Source organism: Medicago sativa, chromosome 6 (assembly GCF_051527215.1).
Source record: "Medicago sativa cultivar Bolivia chromosome 6, Bolivia_mono, whole genome shotgun sequence".
In the NCBI taxonomy this organism is placed as follows: Eukaryota; Viridiplantae; Streptophyta; class Magnoliopsida; order Fabales; family Fabaceae; genus Medicago; species Medicago sativa.
Window position 1 is genome coordinate 86158655 of NC_140754.1, and position 19192 is coordinate 86177846.

Here is a 19192-nt window from a genome sequence, read left to right on the forward strand (position 1 = left end):
TGTTACTACATACTTACTATTTCCATGATTTGTCCTTCCGAATTCCCATGGCAAACTCATCTCGCATTGAACGTATCTGCCTTATGCATCTAACACGGTATCTTCGTATTCTCTGTTACTACATTTTGCTTAATCGGACCTATGTTTGCTCGTTGATTTTTTTTTCTTTCAAATGGAACTTTGTAAATTGGCACATGGGTTATTGACGTTGATGATTTTCCACTGTATACATTTATAAAATATACTGAACCTAAGCCCCAGTTGTTACTCTAAATTCACAGGACAAGTTGACAACACATACGTGCCATCAAATCATAGTCCTAGTGAGCTTCGTATACTCTACGCGAGTCGTAACAATCGGTACCTGCAAAAATTTCTTTTGAATTTCCAAATATCAACTTCAACCACCCATATGCTTATGTCTTTCTAAAATCTTGTAAATTTTATGATTCAATATCCTAACGAGCTTTAGCAAGTTAATTAAGCAAAACATAGGTTCGGGGGATACGTCATATTTTCACAAAATCCATGAACCTTCTGATTTCTTATAACTCCGCACCACTTGAATTCTTACTCATGTCTTCACTTCCGTGACGTCCATTCTCGATACCAGAACCTCTAAACTCTTGATCTGATCATTTCCTCGACCCTTGACACATTAACTTCCAAAGTTACCTTAATCGTACCGATTTTCGTTAATAGTTGCTCATGCCTTTTCCTTTGAAAATCTTAGGATGTGATATGCATTCATTACTTGATATCATAAAAGGTTTTTTGTTGCGTAAAAGAGTGTGAAGACAACTCCCCATTAGCCACTATAGATCCTAGGAACGAATTGGCAATTTTTGAAAAACTCAAATTTCGCTCCAGGTTCGCTATTGGCGAGTTTCTTCAGCTCAATTTTCCTAATAACATTCTTTACATGAATATTCTTATTTCTCTAGTAATCCAATGCATATCATTCATTCCCATCATCGTAAAATATTCTACTATATATGCACGTCAACATCAACCTACTTCGATAAAGTTCTCAGCACGTCGGAAATCAATGCCTTAGTTCTGACAACGTAAACTTTCGCTTAAATCCTTAACAAAATCCCTGACAGCCTACTAATTCAGTCAACCACGCCGACTTCTTTCCAACTTATAGCCTTGCACTTATGTTCTAGAATACAATTCCTTCCTGTACAATAAATCTGTTTAAACAACAGCTCTTACTGAAACTTCAGATCATACGTAGATATTTCCAAACTTTCTACTTACGGGTATACGAAGTATCTACAACATCTTACCCAACAACGTCGGAACGTCCCTTCTTAACATTACCTTACATTCCCGAAGAGTTCACACTTCTATTACTTAGTTCACCGGCCACCTATTGGCACAATCAAACTTCTTACTAATACTCCTTCTGAGTTCATACTTTCTAATGCATCTTCATCACACACTTCGTTCCTCCAGGGTCTTATTCAGCTCTCAGGCATCCATTCTAATCGTCGAATGTTAAATTGAGTTGATCAGGCTCAATTAACAATGACAACTAGAACATTTACCCGGAACCCAATGGTCCCACAACCTTTGTTGTAACTTAATGACCCAAGGCACAGTCTGAAACGACCTGCTCTGATACCAAATGTAACACCCATACTAGACGTATCTAGAAAGTCTAGCATGTGAGTTAGTTTAGTACTGGATACTTAAACTTTCCAACATAAAAAGCTTCAAATGGATTTCTTATACAACAAATGCGTTCGTACAATAAATTACAACTCAACTTTTCTGAAGTATTAAATATGCATCCTTGAATATCCTCATCTCCCGGCAATAGGTACGAACGAACACTTGTCGCAACCTCCATCCGGCTACTAGCTTGCTAAACCATCCTGATATCTGAAACAAATAAGGATTGGGATGAGACATAATGTCTCAGTGAGTTCCACTTAATCCTAGGCTATAGGCAACCACGGGGGAAACCTACGGTCACCACGTGTCTACAATACAACCTGTCGGTTGATTATACGTGTGTGGGGACTTGCTTTCTTAGACGGTCGTGCATACTAGGGCCGTCATAATTCCATCTTAACTTGTTATAGGCTTCTCTTCTATACGTGTCATGGCGATCAAGGGGAAACTAAAACCGCTTTGCCAAGAATACACTCTATGCATCAAGTCTCTCATACTCCTATCATGACACGATTCTAAACCGGACGATTAGGGGAAACCTAAGATCGTCATCGGCATATCTTTCTTTACTTGCTTCTACTTGCTTAATATGTTGTTTCTATAACATATCATCTCTTATCACAAAAGTGATCCTTGCTATCTTACTACTTCTTGACGAACTACGCCAAGTCTCTACTTGTTCTTGACAATCTACGTCAAGGCTCTATGACATAACATATAAATGTATGAACATTATGCATAGTTAGCTTCATTGATTATGTTAGCGTGTAACAAACAACTTTATCTGAATTCATTTTATGGATTAGTCCCGAGTGGAGTAACCCCAGAAGCTAATCCCTTACTACCGGTGAAGTGCTTAGCAAGAGCGCACCGGACTCCCTTAGTGAACGTGCGGGTCCCTTACGGCTTACCCCATTCCCCTTGGAGAACCTTTTATATCCAACCTTGGATGGAATACAAAAGACACGGCACTTTAACTTAGTGAAATGCGGCTCCCTTTCGGCTTAACCATTCCCCGTGGGGAACCCCTTGAATCCAACCTTGGAAGGATTTCAAGAGACATAACACTCTTCTTAAAACTTGGTCTTATGCATGTATGAAGGTTATACCTAAAACATGCTATCTCTTTACCTCGATTCCTTAAACAATCCAACTACAGGTAAACTTATTGATTGCTTAACTTACTTTATGAATAGATATCTAATCATTCAAATCTTAGTATACTTGATTCTATGCTTAACTATCTAGTTCTCGACAAGCTATGTCTAGGCTCTATATTATTTCCCTTGCTTAATGATTAACTTGCTACCCGATTCAAGATATAATTACAAGTACACCGGTTAGCCGATACCCAAACAAGACAACGGGTTCAACCACCATTGCTGACAACCATACACAAAATCTTCGACATGTTTCTCACCCAGTATGTTCATTATTATCTTATAACAATCTCTAAGGCTCCTCTTTCTTCATGCATGAATATATGATGAGTGTCGCACTCACTAGTTAGAATTTAACATGAACTACTAAATGTCAGGAAAATAAATTGCTTTGTTTGCAAGCTCTCCATCAAGGATAAATTGAAAGGTACAAAATAGTATAATAAGTGAATATCAAAGTATGATTTTAGGGATAAATCGAAAATTAAAATAAAAACTTGATAGCAGGCGCATACCTCCTGAGGCGGGGAAACAGAATCAAAAGATTTGAAGTCCTCAGAACATCCTCTGCTAGGTTTAGACATATACTCCATTGTCGAAATCATCACTGCCTTTGGTGAGTGTAAAGTCGAGCACTCTTTTTGCAGGCTTAAAACACGACCCAGACTTTTGGGCAGTCATTTTCTGAAGCTTAACATCAGAACCGAGCAACAATCTCTCAGGTGCTGACTGTGCAGGAGTGTGTGTCAACAAACTATCCGTACAAGAAACAATTTTCAAATCAGGCTTTCAATGCGGCTAACAGAATGTGGAGGGGAGATCTTATGTACTGGTGTATTAATAACATTTTGTTGAATACACATGGACGATGATTCCTTCTGCTCGCCTCTTTCTACATTATTTCTCACACAATCAGACAATAGTGTACATTCTTTCTGCCACGTGCTTTCACTTTCTTGGTTATCCAGCCAGTCAGATCCATGGGTTCACAGATAGTTTTCAGATGATGAAAAGCTCTGAACTTGCTCAGTCTTGTTAGCAACATTCTTCTGAGAAAAGTGTCTTTTAAAAGATGGACTCAGATGTAAGTTGTTCAGTGAAAGTTCAATTTCGTTGGAAGTTGATGAAAGTTCTTTTGACAAATTTACAGTTCCATCTTTGAAAATCAAGTTATAAGGTCTTTGGCTAAAGGGCTCTGATAGTGTGGCCTCTGGATTATCAGTCCCCTGATATCCACAACAAAAAGCAAAAACAACAAATTAAAATTAAAATCAAAATTAAGGTGATGAAATCAATTCTTCTGCATACTTCGAACAAAAATAAATATAGTGGAACCAGACCCAAAGAAAAGCAGTTGCAAACGATAAGCATAACCAGTAGCAAAAAAATCTCATAAATCATAATCATCAATACATTTACAGCCATGTCTAACATGCTTATGTAATCAACAATGATCCAATATATTTTCAACTAAATATCATACAACACATTATTATTATATTCAATACATTTTCAACTAGTTATAACATGCTTCTATCTACGTACCATATGGAATCACAAATCACAGCAGAGTACTATGCAGAGAATGCAAACCTAAATGCCACCCCCTTGACTATGTTACCAAAAAATGACAGTATTACATTGATTACATTGGACTTTTCAGATGTATAACTCAGACGCAAACGATGAAGTTCTAGAACTCACTTAGATTGGATTTAGAAATGTGGTCGGAGAGATCTTGTACAGCGTCAAATACCAAGGTGATCTTCAAATCAGGCTTCATACACAAGCTCTTCTTATCAACAACAACCACCTTTTCAATTTCTATACCTTTGGGAAGTATATACTTCATCTGTGCTAGATGTGCATAAGAGAAGTTTCTAAAAATAAAACACACCACAGTAACTTCCATAATCAATCAATCAATCAAAGGAAATCAAAATTTTGACTTCATATGGTGAACTTTAGTGAAGTCAAACACGGATCTCAGAAAAGCATAGTGCCGCTATATGCACTACTTGACAACTCTGACACAGTTACACACAAACTCAAACACACATACACCTTTGTAGCACCAACCCAACACTTTTGATCAAAGGTGGACACCGACACATTTGATTACCTTCAATTATGTCCTTTTTTAAAATAATTACTAGTGTCGACATGTCAGCAATACTTCGGAGATATACACACATAAAGATTATTTTAATTAGAGGGAAAATATCAACATACAACCTTAAAATGGTTAGTATCCATAAATGAATAAATTAAATTTGGGGGATTTGAAAACAAAACAATCACCTCTTTGCAAGAACTTCAACCTTGTTGCAAATATTTTGAAAAGTTGGAGACTTTGTACGCAGATGCAATAATCTAAGTGCACAACTCATATCACTTTACAAATCAGCAAAAGTCTTGTACCTGTAAAATATTCAAAAACAAATATATCAAAATAAAATAAAAAAATCTATATGCATTGAAAAATGGTTAATTTAATTTAGGGTTCATACTCTTTTGGAAGTTGGGTTTGTGGATTCTTGAAATTGATGGATAATAATGGTTCGGTCTTCTTCCTTACAGTTGGACATACAATTGATTTATCAACTGGGTAGAGAATCTTCTCACACTTGAAATATGAAGTTTCTTTCACCGATTCATCCCCAGTGATTTGGTGAGGTTGAACATACAAAAATTCAGTATTTATGCAAAAACATGCCAACTTATCATTAAAACATGAATAGTCCAACCTATAACTGTTATTGGGTGAAACAAATATGAAACACATTAACATTCTAAAACACTACAGGAAGAAAATTTTATGACTCTTTGGGTAAAAGAAATGATATACTTACCTCAACATCCCGAATGTAACACAATGTTAGTATCATTCTCTGGGTTGGTGAATCGAGTATCTTACATGTTACTTTTCTCTTTCAATACACGGATTCCACCACACGTCTGGGTTGGTGAATCAAATATCTTTCATGTTACTTTCTCTTTCAATACATGGATTCCACCACGCGTGAATGTGATTCCAAAATTAACTTTTGCATGGTTCCACTTATTTTCTAAAAGTGCTTTGTCCATATTATCATTGAAGTTATCCATTTGCATATGAATAAGCTACAAATGATACAGATCGAACCGTGACGTCGAATGTATCTCTGAAATATATCTATAGACCGATTTATGGCCATTGATGATCACACTTTCACCATGTCTAGAATTCAATTTCATTGGAGAAACAACACAAAGAGCTATGGGAGGAAACTTGTTAAGAAACCAGAAAGAAATTGACAATCCTGCCCCGCATTTATGGTCGAACCAGTCTGGAATCATTGGCACTTATGGCAAAAGAAACCACGTGTTTCTAGCCTCATGTAATTCCTGTTGGTCAAAAATAATTAATCTAAGTTTAACTATATCAAAAAGAATATAAAATATATTACAAACAAAAATAAAATGAATCATAACCTGATTTAGTAATTTGCTTTTACACGACAAAGTCAACGACTTGCAGTTTAGTGCAGACAACATTCTTAAGCGTGGAGGAATCCCTTTTATTTCCTGAAGTTCCTTACAATCATCCAAGACGAGTTTCCATAAAAACTTACATTCATCAATAGAATTAGGAAGAACTGTGAATTGATTTTCAATTAGGTGTAATTCTTTCACATTAGCAAACAACATGAGATTTATTGACAGATTTTCATCTGAAAGTTTGCAGTTCCTGACACAAATATACTTTACATGTGAAGATTGTATTGGGCTCACTTTTTCTTCAGCCTCGATGGTAAGTTCAGCCGATTCTTTGAGGCTGAGTAAGAGTTTGAAATTGAAATGGAAATTCTTTTATGGGAGTTTCATCCAAGAGGAGTCCTGGTTTATTTCTCATCTCTCCCAATAATTCTGGAAAACTCTCAAGATTATAACAATGTGAAAGATTCAAATGTTCCAACGAAGTCAACCTGAGTCGTGGGATTTTCCTAAGCATGATGCAATGTTCAATATTCATGAATTTAAGTTTATCCAACAACCCATCCACCACACTTGGAAAGCTCTCGAGCATATGACAATTTGAAAGGTCAAGTTTTTCTAGTGAATCCAACTTGAGAGGTGAAATACTCACGAGATTGTGACAATGTGATAGGTCAAGTTGTTCAAGTGAATCCAACTTGAGAGCTGGAATACTCCTGAGATTGTAACAATTTTTAACAAACAGGGTTTTAAGTTTTCCAAGAAACCAATCCACCACACTGGGAAAGCTCTCGAGCTCAAAACAGTTTGAAAGGTCAAGTGTTTCTAGTGAATCCAACTTGAGAGGTGAAATACTCACGAGATTGTGACAATGTGATAGCTCAAGTTGTTCAAGTGAATCCAACTTGAGAGCTGGAATACTCCTGAGATTGTGACAACTTTTAACAAATAGGGTTTTAAGTTTTCCAAGAAACCCATCCACCACACATGGAAAATTCTCGAGCTTATAACAACGTGAAAGGTAAAGTTTTTCTAGTGAATCCAACTTGAGAGGTGAGATACTCACGAGATTGCGACAATGTGATAGGTCAAGTTTTTCAAGTGAATCTAACTTGAGAGCTGGAATACTCCTGAGACTGGGACAATTTTGAACAACCAAAGTTTTAAGTTTTCCAAGAAACCCATCCACCACGCTTGGAAAGCTCTCGAGCTTATAACAATTTGAAAGGACAAGTTTTTCTAGTGAATCCAACTTGAGAGGTGAGATACTCACGAGATTGCGACAATGTGATAGGTCAAGTTTTTCAAGTGAATCTAACTTGAGAGCTGGAATACTCCTGAGACTGGGACAATTTTGAACAACCAAAGTTTTAAGTTTTCCAAGAAACCCATCCACCACGCTTGGAAAGCTCTCGAGCTTATAACAATTTGAAAGGACAAGTTTTTCAAGTGAATTCAACTTGAGAGGTGAAATACTCACGAGATTGCGACAATGTGATAGGTCAAATTTTTCAAGTGAATCCAACTTGAGAGCTGGAATACTCCTAAGATTGTGACAATTTCGAACAAACAGGGTTTTAAGTTTTCCAAGAAACCCATCCACCACTCTTGGAAAGCTCTCGAGCTTATAACAATTTGAAAGGACAAGTTTTTCAAGTGAATTCAACTTGAGAGGTGGAATACTCCTTAACTCGTAGCAACCTCTAAAACTCATGGTTTTAAGCTTATCACCAAACACCATATGTGAAAAATTGTCAAGACTAGTACAATTTAAAAGATCGAGTTCTTCTAGAGAAGGTAACACGAGAGATGGAATAAGTCTGATTTTGCTGCAACCTATAACCCTCAAGATTTTAAGTTCTCCAAGAAATCCACTCACCACGGGAGGAAAACTTTCTAGACTATGACAGTGTGAAAGATTGAGTTCTACCAGTGAAGCTGAATTGAGTGGTGGAACACTCTGGAGGTTATTGCAACCTATAAATCTCAAGATTTTAAGTTTACTCAAAAAGCCAACAGATTCATCAATTGTAATTAAACTAGGACAATGTTGAATTGAAAATTGTTCTAAATTTGGGAGATTAGAGATATCAGGTATTCTTGTTAATTGTATATCGCAATCATAATAATTTAAAACTCTCATATTCTCAAACTTCTGCAAAAAAAAAAAAATGAAAATAAATAAGAAATTAATGAATAATATTAAACCGGATTTATTAATATAGGAAAAGAGATATGAATAGGTTACACTTGCCTTTGTGAGAAAGTTGTCCCACTCAAATGGATTTGATGCGCGATAGCGATTGAAATTGGGATAACTGCTATAACTGCGAATGCGATATTCCAGGACTCGTAGACTATTTGGAATATGCTCAAAAGTTTCAGAAAAACAAACATGACTACTAAAAATTAGTGTTTTGAGATTTTTCATCTTCTTGAAAGCTTTTCCATCCCAATCTTCTGATTTTTCTTCAATCGAACGGTACAATTGGAAATTTTCTTCAATCGAACGGTCCAATTGGAAATGTATGATTTCAATTTTACTTGTTCCCTGTAAACAAAAAAGGACAGATATATTGTAGAACTTTATACCAAGTATTTAAATATATATTTTTTATGCAATCGGCCCGTTAGCATTGAAAATAGAGTTGATAATGTTATTAAATATTATCAAAATTTTAAGTTTTAAACAAAGATAATGTTAAAAAAATTTACACATGTATTCAATTATGCATCATCACATCAATATGTTAAAAGAGTTTAATGGTAGAGGGTCGACAATCCAAAACAACTTTGCACATACAATCAATCAAAACATTCAGATTGTCACATTATTGATTGATGTAGCAATTCTAAATGTTATGATTAGTTGTATATGCAAAGTTGTTTTCGACTGTTGATCTAACACCATTAAACTGTGTTAAATCATTCATCAGTTTTTAATTCATTAACCAATGTAGTCACACATAATTAAATATATGTGTAAAAAAAAATTACATTGACGATACATATAAATTATACTCATGTAAAGATAAAAAAATTATGATAGATATGGTGACAATTAATAATTCATAAGGCCAGAAGGGTGACATGAGTATTAGTAACATTAATGAAAGTTAAAAGATGAAAAGTCAAACCATCCATATCATTATGACTCACCGTATCTTCCTTAAAAACTTTCTTTAGATCTTTATAGGCCCATAACCTAGTGCGTTCTCCAGGATCTTGAGGTGATTCTTGTCTAACAATTTCTTTTCCCATATCCTCTATCAAATCATGTAATGTCACAACACCAAACTCACTTATTTTTATACTCCCTCCGTTTCAAAATGAGTGTCGTTTTAGGTGTTTACACACATATTAAGAAATGCAATGATTAAGAGAAAGAGAATGGTTATTTTACCAAATTATCCTTATTAACTATTGGTTAGTTTTAAAAGTAATACTTTGGAAGTAGTGTACAGAGTATTAATTGGAGGGTACAATTGAAAAGAAAAAGTTATTATTGTATTGGAAACTGAAAGCGACACTCATTTTGAAACAATTTTTTTTGGCTAAAGCGACACTCATTTTGAAACGGAGGGAGTAAGAGATTTTTCCACTAACACATTAATGTGGTGTTTCATGTTATCACCATGATGAGCATGAAGTATTTCTTCGACTCTTGTCAAATTACATCCTTTGAGACAACAAGCAATGTCTAGAAAAACAAATTGGTCTTCTTTCTCCAAAGCATCAAAGCTCAATGCTAGTGTCGTTTGGATCTTTTTATCAGGAACCCTTTCGTAACGATCCAGTGCATCTTTACATTGTTTTATTGTCTTATTAAAAAGGTGAGAACCTATGATTTCTAAAGCAAGCGGAAGGCCGGAAGCATATGCTACGACACGTTTTAAAACATTCGCATAATCTGAAAAATCTTTGTCATTCTTCAAATCTCTCAGCCTACGCAATTCGTCAACATTCACTTCTCTTCCATACTTTTGTTCTAATAAAACATCTTTATAGATTGGACTATAGTTGTTTTTTAGAGCTTTCCATCCCACCAAGTCAAAAGCATCTTCATCGTTCAATCCCTTCACCTCGTATATTTTTTCAACACCATGATATGTTAGCAACCTTTTGTCTCGGGTCGTGATGATGACTCTACTCCCTAGACCAAACCAATCGGAACTTCCAGCAATAGCCTTTAATTGCTCGTCCTTGTCAACATCGTCTAGAAGTAAAAGAACTTTTTTGTGTGGAAGATTTTTTTGTAATATTGAAATTCCCTGTCCAACACTTGTTATCTCCATGTTCCTCTCTCCAACAATTTGCGATAGAAGGATCTTTTGCAAATATATCAACCCATTTTTGTCAAAATTTTCTCTGACTTTTTCTAAAAAACAGGAACATTGAAATTGATGGACGATCGAATTATAAACTTCAAGAGCGAGAGTAGTTTTCCCTATTCCACCTATCCCATGGATCCCGACCATGTGGATAGTATCATCAGACCCAATATTCAAAAGCGAAGTCAAGAATTGTTTTTGGTGCTCCAGTCCAACTAGGTAATCACCAACATGTAAGACAATAGGTTTTGTATTTCTTAAGATTTGATCAACAATCTTCTTAATAAAGTCACATTCATACTCATCCCTATCCAGTAAGAGAAAAGAGGTCACTTAAGAGCATATGTTTATGTTTTTAACACTGATCATGTATTAGGCTTAATTGTGTTTTTTGCACTCCACTTATCACGATTGTATGCTTTTAGCCCCCACTTTTTTTAGGAACTTTGTCCGCTTATGTTTTCCCCATAATTTGGTAGTTTCTCTCCCAAAATTTACGTTGATGTAACATATTTTATTGACGTAACACTCAACTCTCATAATCGTGTGACTTCTCTTTAAATTAAAAAAATGCCAAAAATCAGCTCGTACACTCAAGAGTGAATCAAACTTTTAATTAGGGTGCCAAACATTTTGGCATTTTGTTTTAGTTTTGTTTTTTAATTTTAAGAAAAGTCACAAGTTGAGTGTCACATCAATAAATCATATCACCACAAAATATATTTCAATATTTGGAGGAAAATTGAGAGAGAGACTGCAAAGTCATAAAGAAGGAAAGTTTAAGGTTTCAAAATGCTCAAAAATTTGTCATTTGTTTAGCTGAAAACACAATTATGATATATGGAGAGTCAAAAGTGCTCATAAGTCTATTTATTTATAACTAAAATTTGTCATTTGTTTGGCTTATCATTTAAGGTTTTGAAAAATAAATTGAGAGATATAATTATCGTATATTTTTTTAATAAAAAATGTATTGTTTAGCTGCTTATCGCTTCCTTTACTATTTTTTTTGTTACATTCCCTTTACTATTTTGTGTAAGAAAAAAAAATCTCTTTACTTTTTTGTTTGAGTAATTACTCTTTACTATCTAGCATATAATTAAGCTTTAAAGAAATACGTGATAAAGAAAGACAGAAATAATGGTAAAAGATAAAAATTATTAGTTAATTGATATTATAAAATCACAATCAAATAAAACTAATATTTTTTTCTTTCTAATAGTTGGTGTAGGTGGTAAAGAGGTAAAGATTACATTTAATTTTTTTTTAGACCAGAAGACAACTTTGGTAAATAATTTATCTGTTCACCAAACTTAGTTCAGTTGGTAAGATTAATGCACAATCATAATATATGCAAGGTCGGACACTACCAAAAGAAAATTATCTAAAATTTTTTAATAAGTCTTATACTCAATTCATCTGAATCATTTTACTTGACAAATGAAATGAATATCAAAAGATAGGAATATACATACCCTTTGTAATGAGAGCCGGACAAATTAACAACTTGGTGAAGAGAAGCCTTCCATTTATCCACGTTAGGGTTGGATACTGGCCAGCAACACCGACCCTCATGTTTAGCCATTGCTTTTCCATAACTATTTCTCAACTTTCGTACATCAGAAGGATCTACCTTGTAAAATATCGGATGGACACACCGACCCCTATCGTTGATGGAATCAAGGATATGAGAAAGTTCTTGTAAGCAAAAGGATGAATAAGCATAATTCTCAGAGAGGACAACTATGGCCATGTTGGAGTCTTCAATTGCTTTGAGAAGTGATGGTGTGATTTCTTCGCCTTTTTGAAGATCCTTTTCATCCATGAAAGTTTTTACTCCTTTGTCATCAAGAGCTTTCTTGAGATTGCCAGTGAAACCATAGCGAGTATCCTCACCTCGAAAGCTGAGAAAAACATCATACGTGAATTGATTTGTGACTGTAAGGGGAGCCATGATGAGTGAATGAAAGTGGTTTGATGAATATTAGTTTTTTGTAGATTCAGATGAAAGAACAGTTGTTTGAGAAAATTGAGCTAGGAATAATATGAAATGTAGAGTGTGGAGGACTTCAAAGACTTTGGAGTATCTAAAGTCATGAAAGTGGGACTACCTTGTCAGTGGAGGCAATTTCTTGGGACTACCTTGCTGGGACGCGCTTGGTACTTTAACTTTTAATTCTCTCTCTCATACTTTTGTTATTTTCTTACTTTTTCTGTCCTTTTTTTTCTTTTTTCTTTTCTCTAATTTAGTCCAATAAGGAGAGAAATTAACAAAATGTACCAAAGATTATTACCAAAAGATGGTTTAAGGGTGCATTTGTTTTCACATTAAAAAAAATAGATTTTGTGTTACAAGAATTCAGAGATTTTTTTTAGAGATTTTAAAAAAAATCTAAAGCTATTTGTTTGTCAACTAGACAAAAAAGTGATTTTTTTTTTTAAAAAAAAATGATTTTTAACTAGTTCATGTGTTACCTCTTTGTTTTTGAAAAAATAGATTTTGATAAAAGCTAATCTTAATAGCTTTTCATTTTAAAGTCAAAATAGATTTTTTTTGACAAAATGATATTTTCTAAAAATCCTATACAAGCACTTAAAAATGACAAAAGTGATTTTTTTTTACACAAAAAATAGATTTTTTTCCTAAAAAAATCTTAAACAAATGCACCCTAAATATCATTATACTATTAGATACTTATTTTTTTTCATATATCGTGATACTGTGAATTGTTGAATCAATCATTTACTAAATTGGTTAATCACATTTTTATACGGGATTTACCAGATATCATGCAGATGTATAAAATGTGTGTGTTAATGTATTCATTATTGTTTCTAAACAATTACATAATTTTTTTAGTCACATTATATGTTTTATCAAGTCTCGTAAACAATTTCTAAATCAAATAGATAGAAAGAAAAATAATTGTTTAGTTCACTCATCTAATTTTAGCAAATTAGAGGCTAATTCATATACTAAATCAACCACAATAAACACAATCATGATGGTTGTTCAATAGGCTCCTCAAATTTATTCATCTTGTTGAAAAAAGTAGATCCAAAATTATGACTCAATCAAATTTTAGCCACAAAAAACAATCGATCAAGAATTATGATTCAGTCGGGAGTTAAATTAAAAGGTCTATTGAGCAACTATTTGCAATCATGCAAGTCATGTGGCTGCTTGTTCCCGCATTAAAAGTAGATGATTGATTGTCTTTACTTCCTACCGTCCTTATTAGGTCTTAGCTGTGTTACTCTTTAATCAACTTTTAAACTTTTAAAAAGTTGAAATTCAATATTTTTCACTACTTTTCAACACATTATTTCTATTTTTGTACTCTAAAAAATTATATAGTTAGGTAACTCGTGCATTATGCACAGTCTCATAAGGAAATCAATATAAGTCTACTCATATCTTTCATTTTATATATTAATAGTATTAATACACCAATAATAAGTAACGTTAATTTAATAAAATTACCATTCGCTTAAAAAATTACTATCCCGTTTTTCATTTATAATATTCATTAATCTGTGTGAAATAAGCGTTTCACCAACTGTGAGAAAGAAAGTAACCAAAAAGGAAACTGAGACAGAGAATACAATATGTGGAACTAAAAAGCTTAAGAACAATTTATAAAACCGGTTCTTACAATCCCTTGTGTGCCAGCCAAGATGTTCACTATAGCTGGTTGTTGTAACTAAAACAATAAGTGCAAAAATTCAACCCACAATTACCAAGTAATGCAGAGCATTACCAACAATATATATCATTCAACAAAAGCCTTTCACTAATCTCCTTTGGTCACACTGCTGAGAAGCCGCAATCGAACTGAGTCCAAATCTAATACATTCTTGACACTGCAAATATAACATGTTTAATAAACTAGAAGTGTGAGAACATAAAGAGAATTAATAAATAACTAGTTTGAAGTAAACACCAACGGACTTTGGCTCACAACAACACTAACCAATAACATCAAATGTTCTGCTATTCCATTATATCCGAAGAAGGCTGGAATTTCATGTTTTAAGTTGGACTGAAATTTTCACGTCCCTAAAAGAGACTGATACTCTAAAAGAACAAAGGTTTCATCAGTGAAAAAAAGCAAAGAGACCCACCAGTACATAGTGTCTCCAGAAGAAACCACCTTCTTGCAAAGCCAGTCTGGCACAGTCTTTTCCAAAATCTCAATCTGTTCTTCAGCTTCTCCTATTGGGAGAACAAGATTAAGATTAGTTAGCTATGTTGTTTATTACTAAGAAATCATCTGCTTTATAGTAATAGAATTAGAACGTACTAATCTCGACAAAATCTAAACAGTTCATCATTATCTTTTGCAAGAGCTCCTCTTTTGTGTTTGAAGTTCTTTTGACAGAGTCAAATATAGAGTCAATAACATTAACCAGTTCCACCGATGATGAAGGATTGTTATCCGATGCATCCAAACAATGTTGATCTACATTGATTTTCTGAAAAGAATGACTAAGGCTCTCATCCACCTGCATCAAGAAACCAATTAACAAGAAATCAATTACTTTCACGAGAAAATTTTTTATGGTAAATAATGTTGATCAGATGCAAAGTGTGGAAGTAAGGGATATTAGATATCAAGAATATGCTTAAGTATGAACAATTATAAACACAGCACAAGCATATTCTTGTGAACTGTGAATAAACAAGAGATTTTAATAAGTGAAAACACGGGAGAATAGTATTCCCTTTCTTTTCGTCAATCTAGAGAGAAAGGAGTATTATAAAAATTTAAACCATCTCCACTATAAAACCTATTAAACAAACTATTTGACACAGCCAATCTAAGAAATCGACTAAACTACGATATTACAAGTGTGTTATAAATAAAAACATTACTGTTTTTGTATAACCATCCTCAATGTTTCACTCTAAATCTTCGACAAGTTTCGCACCAAATATGTTCATTATCTTATAACAATATCTAAAGCTCCTCTTTTTCGTGCATAAATATATGATGAGTACCCCTCTTACTAGTTACAATTTAACATGAACTACTAAATGTCAGAAAAACAAATTGCTTTCTTTGCAAGCTCTCTGGAAAGGATAGATTGAAAGGTACAAAATAGAATAATAGGTGAGTATCAAAGTATGATTTTAGGGATAAGTCGAAAATTAAAACCAAAACTAGATAGCAGGCTCATACCTCCTGAGGTGGGGAAACAGAATCAAAAGATTTGAAGTCCTCAGAACATCCTCTGCTAGGTTTAGACATGTATACTCTATCATCCAAATCATTACCGCCTTCTGTGAGTGTAAAGTTAAGCATTCTTTTTGCAGATTTATAAAACGACCCAAACTTTTGGGCAGTCATTTTCTGAAGCTTAACATCAGAACCGAGCAACAATCTCTCAGGTGCTGACTGTGCAGGAGTGTGTGTCAACAAACTATCCGTACAAGAAACAGTTTTCAAATCAGGGCTTTCAATGCGGCTAACAGAATGTGGATGGGAGATCTTATGTACTGGTGTATTAATAACATTTCGTTGAATACACATGGACAGTGATTCCTTCTGCTTGCCTCTTTCTACATTATTACTAACACAATCAGACAATGGTGTACATTCTTTTTGCCGCGTGCTTTTACTTTCTTGGTAATCCAGCCAGTCAGATTCGTGCGACGACAGAGAGTTTTCAGATGATGAAAAGCTCTGAACTTGCTCAGTATCGCGAGCAACATTCTTCTGAGAAAAATGACTTTTACAGGATGGACTCAGATGTAAGTTGTTCAGTGACAGTTCAATTTCATTGGAAGTTGATGAAAGTTCAGTTGACAAATTTACAGTTCCATCTTTGAAAATCAAGTTATAAGGTCTTCGGCTAAAGGGCTCTGATAGTGTGGCCTCTGGAATATCAGTCCCCTGATATCCGCAACAAAAAGCAAAAACAAAAAATTAAAATTAAAATCAAAATTAAGGTGATGAAATCAATTCTTCTGCATACTTCTAAGAACAAAAATAAATATAGCGGAACCAGACCCAAAGAAAAGCAGTTGTCAAAAGATAAGCATAACCAGTAGCCAGAAAATCTCATAAATCATAATCATCAACAACATTTTCAATTCGACTAAATCTCATATAATAAGTTTTTATTATCGTCAATACATTTTCATAATATAAGAGGTAGAGGAAGACCTGGAAAAACTAAAATAATTGTGTATGAAGTTCTAGAACTCACTCAGATTGGATTTAGAAATGTGGACTCCGACATCTAAAACAATAATCCAAATAAAAAATAACAGTCAAATAAGATATACCACTGTTAAGATAGCGTAAATGGCTCCTTCAAATACAGAAAATACAATCAATAAGAGTAACACCCCGAAATCAAAAAATGTTACCTCGGGATGCAGATTAAAGAAATTAATCACCCTGGAATTCAAATATCGTATAAGAGCCAAATCAGCAGATTGTTTGGAGCGATCTTCTACAACTTCAAATACCAAAGTGATTTTCAACAACAAGTTTTTCTTATCAACAACAACCACCTTTTCAATTTCTATACCTTTGGGAAGTATATACTTCATCTGCGCTAGATGAGCATAAGAGAAGTTTCTGAAAATAAAACACACTACAGTCACTTCATTAATCAATCAATTACTCAATCAATCAAAGGAAATGGATCCTCTACAATCAAAACTTTGAATACATATGATGAACTTTAGTGAAGTCAATCACGGATCTCAGAAAATAGCCGGTTGTTCAAATTTAGCTAAGTTACAGTGCTATGGCATTACCCTCTATTTGACAACACTTTGTACTAAACCGTGTGGTTTGTTAAAATTCTACGGTATAGCGCCCGCACACACACAACTTTAGCACCAACACTTATGATAGAAGGTGTGCTCAATGTCTGACACACACAACTCTAGCATAACCACTTATGATAGAAGGTGTGTTCAATGTCCGACACTGTCACTTTTTTTTCAAATAATTAAATTCCGGTGTCGATATGTAACTATTGTGTGTGTTAGTACTTTATAGAAATAAAAAAATTAAATATTATTTTAATTAGATAAAAAAAAAATGTCAAAATACAACCATAAAATGGTTAGTACCTCTTGTTGCAAAGATTTTGAAAAGTTTGAGACTTTTTATGCAGATGCAACAATCTAAGTGCACAACTAATATCACTAAACAAATCAGCAATGATCTTGAACCTGTTTTAAAAAAAAATAGTGGAAAATTATTTCTACAAAAAATTCAAAAATAATTTTTTCTATTAAAATACGAAATTAGATGGATTAAATCAGGGTTGATACTTTTCTGGAAGGTGGGTTTGTGGACCCTTGAAATTGATGCGTAATAATGGCTCCTCTGGAGTGGAAAATCTTCTCACACTTGAAATCCGAAGCATCTTTGACAGATTCATCACACGCTTTTTGATCCATTCTATAGAGACAAAATTAATATTAATAATTGTTAGCAGCAAAAACAACAAAAACAACAAAAACTGTTAGCAATTACTCCAGGTATGCGATTAACACACAAAAATCAAGAACCAGTATAAATTGCAATGAAAATTAGTTTTTATATAACCAAAAAAAGAGTACGAATCTATCAAGACACTGTCACGTAAACATCTCACTTATCATATCACCAAAATTCAGCTTCAAAATGCACAAGTAGAAAAAAAGTCATTCATTTTAGAAGTTAGATTATTAAAATCGTAGATATAAAAATGGGAGGATCAAAATTGTGATTGAGGCAAAATACATAAATCAATATTTAAACCTTTAGAAAATCCATAAGATTTAATTGACAGTAAAAGAGACCTGCAGGATATAGTATATCGCCGGTAGAAATATCCAACCTTTTTCAGATCCAGTCCAGCACAAATTTCTCCAAAAACTCAACATGTTTTCATTTCATATCAGAGGTGGTAAACTCAAGACTCTCACATCCTGAATGATTGAATACATATAAGGAAGCCACGTTGATAGCTGGAATATTCCTGAGCTTTTTACAACCTGTAAGTCTCAATATTTTAAGTTTAGCCATTGACTGACTGGTGATACTTGGAAAACTCTCGAGACATTCACAAAATGAAAGATCAAGGATTACTAGTGAAGGCAACATGATTGATGGAAAACTCCACAGCTTATACAAACCTTTAATATTCAAGATTTTAAGTTTATCCAATGACCCATGCAACAAGGGAGAAAGACTCTTAATGCTATATACATTTGAAAGACAAAGTTCTTCCAATGAAGCTAATTTGAGAGAAGGAATAGTTTGGAGCTTTGCACAGTAGCCGACATTCAAAATTTTAAGTTTATCCAATGACTCATCCGACATGAGAGAAAGACTCTCAATACTAGGTAAACAATAAAGATTGAGTTTTTCCAATGAAGGTAATTTGAGAGGTGGAATAGTTTTGAGATGTTCACACCAGTCGACCCTCAAACTTGTAAGTTTATCTAATGACTCATTCAACATGGGAGAAAGACTCTCAATACTAGATAAATATGAAAGAGTGAGTATTTCCAATGAAGGTAATTTGAGA

General features: G+C 33.9%; 1 long non-coding RNA gene and 2 pseudogenes across 3 annotated transcripts; all 3 read right to left on the reverse strand.

Annotated features, from left to right (window-relative positions):
* Positions 1 to 3118: 3118 nt before the first annotated feature.
* Positions 3119 to 5233, reverse strand: LOC146917733 (uncharacterized). The gene is made up of 3 exons (XR_015013510.1): positions 5145 to 5233; positions 4548 to 4723; positions 3119 to 4069 (listed from the first exon to the last, which is right to left on the reverse strand). It is a non-coding gene; the product is annotated as an uncharacterized LOC146917733 (long non-coding RNA).
* Positions 5234 to 6188: 955 nt separating this feature from the next.
* LOC146917734 (uncharacterized) lies at positions 6189 to 12712 on the reverse strand (annotated as a pseudogene). The gene is made up of 6 exons (XR_015016682.1): positions 12127 to 12712; positions 9885 to 10958; positions 9480 to 9633; positions 8575 to 8871; positions 6318 to 8475; positions 6189 to 6230 (listed from the first exon to the last, which is right to left on the reverse strand). The product of XR_015016682.1 is annotated as an uncharacterized LOC146917734 (transcript).
* Positions 12713 to 14263: 1551 nt separating this feature from the next.
* Positions 14264 to 18097, reverse strand: LOC146917735 (CDT1-like protein a, chloroplastic; annotated as a pseudogene). The gene is made up of 7 exons (XR_015013478.1): positions 17949 to 18097; positions 17745 to 17846; positions 17028 to 17241; positions 15835 to 16548; positions 14956 to 15157; positions 14777 to 14867; positions 14264 to 14515 (listed from the first exon to the last, which is right to left on the reverse strand). The product of XR_015013478.1 is annotated as a CDT1-like protein a, chloroplastic (transcript).
* Positions 18098 to 19192: the final 1095 nt, after the last annotated feature.